This window comes from Lucilia cuprina, chromosome 2 (genome assembly GCF_022045245.1).
Source record: "Lucilia cuprina isolate Lc7/37 chromosome 2, ASM2204524v1, whole genome shotgun sequence".
NCBI classification, from domain to species: domain Eukaryota; kingdom Metazoa; phylum Arthropoda; class Insecta; order Diptera; family Calliphoridae; genus Lucilia; species Lucilia cuprina.
Genome location: NC_060950.1, coordinates 29,727,036 through 29,730,603, shown reverse-complemented (window position 1 = coordinate 29,730,603; position 3,568 = coordinate 29,727,036). Strand labels below are relative to the sequence as shown.

General features: G+C 31.4%; 1 long non-coding RNA gene across 3 annotated transcripts; it reads right to left on the bottom strand.

The window, feature by feature from the left end:
* Positions 1–211: 211 nt before the first annotated feature.
* Positions 212–2,022, bottom strand: LOC124421286. Of its 3 annotated transcripts, none has more exons than XR_006941551.1 (2): positions 1,221–2,022; positions 212–753 (listed from the first exon to the last, which is right to left on the bottom strand). It is a non-coding gene; the product is annotated as an uncharacterized LOC124421286 (long non-coding RNA). The 3 variants fall into 3 exon arrangements; XR_006941553.1 differs by having other exon boundaries at positions 212–660; XR_006941552.1 differs by having other exon boundaries at positions 1,561–2,022.
* Between the last annotated feature and the right edge of the window lie 1,546 nt (positions 2,023–3,568).

Genomic DNA, 3,568 nt, shown 5'->3' with positions numbered 1-3,568 from the left:
TAAGAGAATTTCAACAAACTTACCACTAAAACATTATAAATTTTTTGATGACTAAGAAGTGGTATAAAAGATCTGATAAGCGCTGACTATATAGCCCGAGGATGAAGACAATATTAAATAAACCACACAGAGTGTTTACAGTATTAGCCAGGCAGGCAGCCAGCTGCTTTGGTCAAAAGTGTGTAAGGTGGTAAAGTAAGATAATCCAAATAAACTTTAAGCAAATTAACTTGCTGAAGATGTCGATGAAGATAAAATGGTGAAAAATCGTTTTTTAATTGAATAGTTGCAGGGGTTGCAATTTGGCTTGCTTAAGAATATTATTTTATATTTTTTTTAATTTTTGATTACACTTTAAATTGAATTTTATGCGAGGATGTAGTTTTTTTAATTCTATTTTTAAAAATTCCTTTGTGTTTCGTTTAATAAATTCGAAATCCTCACATATGTTATACACTTGAATTTCAATTTTACTTGTAATTTTATTGCTTTCTTTTCACTTTTAAAAATATTTTTTTCTGTTTTTGTTTTGGTTTTATTTTTTACAATTCACATGTTGAGCGAACAAAAATATTCTCAAACTTACATATGAACACTTGCTACATATTTCACATACGAAATTATTCTATCTGTTATATATGTACGTGCACCAACAATTTGCTGTAGATTTTATTCTTTGGGTGAGTTTTTATTTTTATTATACCCTACACCAGTTAAGTGTGGAGAGTATTACGCGTTTGGGCTGAACTAGAACTGTACTAAAACTGAATTAGAGCTGAAAATGAACTGAACTAGAACTCAACTAGAACTGAACTAGAATTGAATTAGAACTGAACTAGAACTAGAACTGAACTAGAACTGAACTAGAACTGAACTGAAACTGAACTAGAACTGAACTAGATCTGAACTAGAACTGAATTAGAACTGCACTAGAACTGAACTAGAACTGAACTAGAACTGAACTAGAACTGAACTAGAACTGAACTAGAACTGAACTAGAACTGAACTAGAACTGAACTAGAACTGAACTAGAACTGAACTAGAACTGAACTAGAACTGAACTAGAACTGAACTAGAACTGAACTAGAACTGAACTAGAACTGAACTAGAACTGAACTGGAACTGAACTAGAACTAAACTAGAACTGAACTGGAACAATACTAGACCCAAATTAGAACTGAACAAAACCTGAACTAGAACTGAAATTAATGTTGCCTTACTCCAAATAATTCTATAGGTTATCATATAGTCGACCAATTATTATTAGGTTTTCACTTTTTTATTTTATGAAAAAAAAACAATTATTTTATTATTCCTTTTCATTATTTCGAACATGTAGTGTGTGCACTTTTTATAATGGAAGGGTGTTCTTGGCTGTTGCTTCTTTTATGCATGCTGCATCAGAGACTGATGCAAAAAAAAAATATTGGAAGAATTGTGCATAAAAACTGCATTTTACGTTTGTTCTTTATTAAAATATATAGTTTAAAGATGAAGGCAGAGGCGGACGTTTAGATTTAAAATGCTAAAAATACTTTTTGCTATTAAAATCATATATACCGTTATATGTATATATTACGCACTCACACAAATACGCACGAAAGAACACACGCATTGGTGCAAAAAAACAAAAACGTACAGCGTAACAAAATAAACATAAAACGAAGGAAACGTACCGGAAGGCGCTTATAAGAGGATGCTACACATACACACTCAGAACTTTATTACTTCTTTGTAGATTTTTTAAACACTTTCCTAAAATAATTATTTAATTTAAATAAAGGTTTCTTGCTATTTCACTTAAATTTTGCAGATTTTTTTATCAAAACTTTATTTTTATTCCTTTTAATTATATATTCTAAAAGCATCAACATAAATATTTTTATACGCTTGCTTTGTCGTTAGAATTTATTTTCGTTTTTACGTAAAACGTTATTTTTACAACAACACCAAAAACGCTATAAACTTAAAACGACGAATAGAAATACAGTCCGCCGTTTGTTAAACCGTTCGCTATGTTTGTTTACATGCAACTGAGGTTGAAAAATAAAAAAAAACTTGTTTTTGGCGCCCCTTGCAATGATCTTGTGTTTATGTGATGTTGTTGTTGTTATTGTTGTAGTTGTTTATTACGATTTGTTTATTTTATTACCCCGAAGATGCTACTAAATATTATCATTCGTTTTTTGTTGTGTTTATGTTTAACTCTATTCTCCTCATTTTTAACTGTTTCTCTCCATTTTGGAGCATTATTGAATTCTTTATTGTCTCTCTTTTGTTTTTGTGTGAAATGAACTCGAAAACACTGTTCATTTTATCAGCTCCCCTTTTTTGTTGTTGTCAGTATTATAAGCACGTGCTTGGGTCGTATTTATTTGATATTTATTTTAAGAGCTTAAACACGAGAATACATGTGTTCATTTGGGATTTTTTAAAGGTTTGACTCTCATTTCATACTTTACGCTCTTTCCATGTGTATTATCGATGAATCGATATTATTGAAAGACATTTGCCGGTACTTTTAAATGAGCAGATATTTTTTTAAGTGTTATTGTGGCGTTGTGTGTACAAATGTTGCTTGGACTTTAAATAATTGTACTGCATCCACCACAAAATGATTAGAATCAGTATTGGCCACTAAGAGTTGCAATTTTGGAGGTAACTTAACGATATTTAAAAAAAAACAAGTATGAATGTATAGTAGGGCGTAGCCGACCATATGATACCCTACACCAGTCGCTATGTATGTTAAAAATGGGGATTATTTAAAAAAAAAAGCATTTGGTTTGTTTTTTTTTAACTTAATTTCGGAATATTTTTACTTTTTTTGGCAAAAAAAAAAGAGATTTTTTTAAAGGGCTCAAAGGGGAGAAGGCAAAATATGGCCCCATCCTTAAAAATGTTGGTAGGAGGAGTTAAGTCTTCTTCAATATTATTTATGTAGAATTTAAAAGTGTTATTAGTGTTTGTAAGTCAATTTTGACCTTTAAGTCATTTTCTGAAGGTGAAGAAGCCCGATCATTACAAATATCGGTAATGTCGTTTAAAGCTCTATAAAACTAAGTTTGGTCGACTATTGTTAACATAATAGATCTTTTAAATTAATTATAAGCCAAAAGGCCCTATTTAGGGGGTACGGTTGTATGGGGGCTAGTCGAAATAATGGACCATTTTCAATAGGCTTCATCCTTGGGCCAAGAGATGCGTGTGTGCCAAATCCATTTATCTTGAAAATTGCGGCCTGTACCTTGCGCACAAGGTTTACATGGACAGGCCAGACGGACGGACATAGCTTATTCGACTCAGAAAATGATTCTAAGCCGATTGGTATACTTTAAGGTAGGTATAGGACGAATATTTTTGTATGTTACAAACATCAGCACAAACTAAATATACCCTCCCCACTAAAGTGGTGTAGGGTATAAAAAATGTTGAAAATGGAAGAAGTAAACTAACCTATATAGCTCATAAGTAATAAGTTGGAATACACTTAAAATCACCAATATTAATTCCTGTGATAACCCGAAGTTATGTACATACACAAAAAAATCTGCCATACGTCTAATCA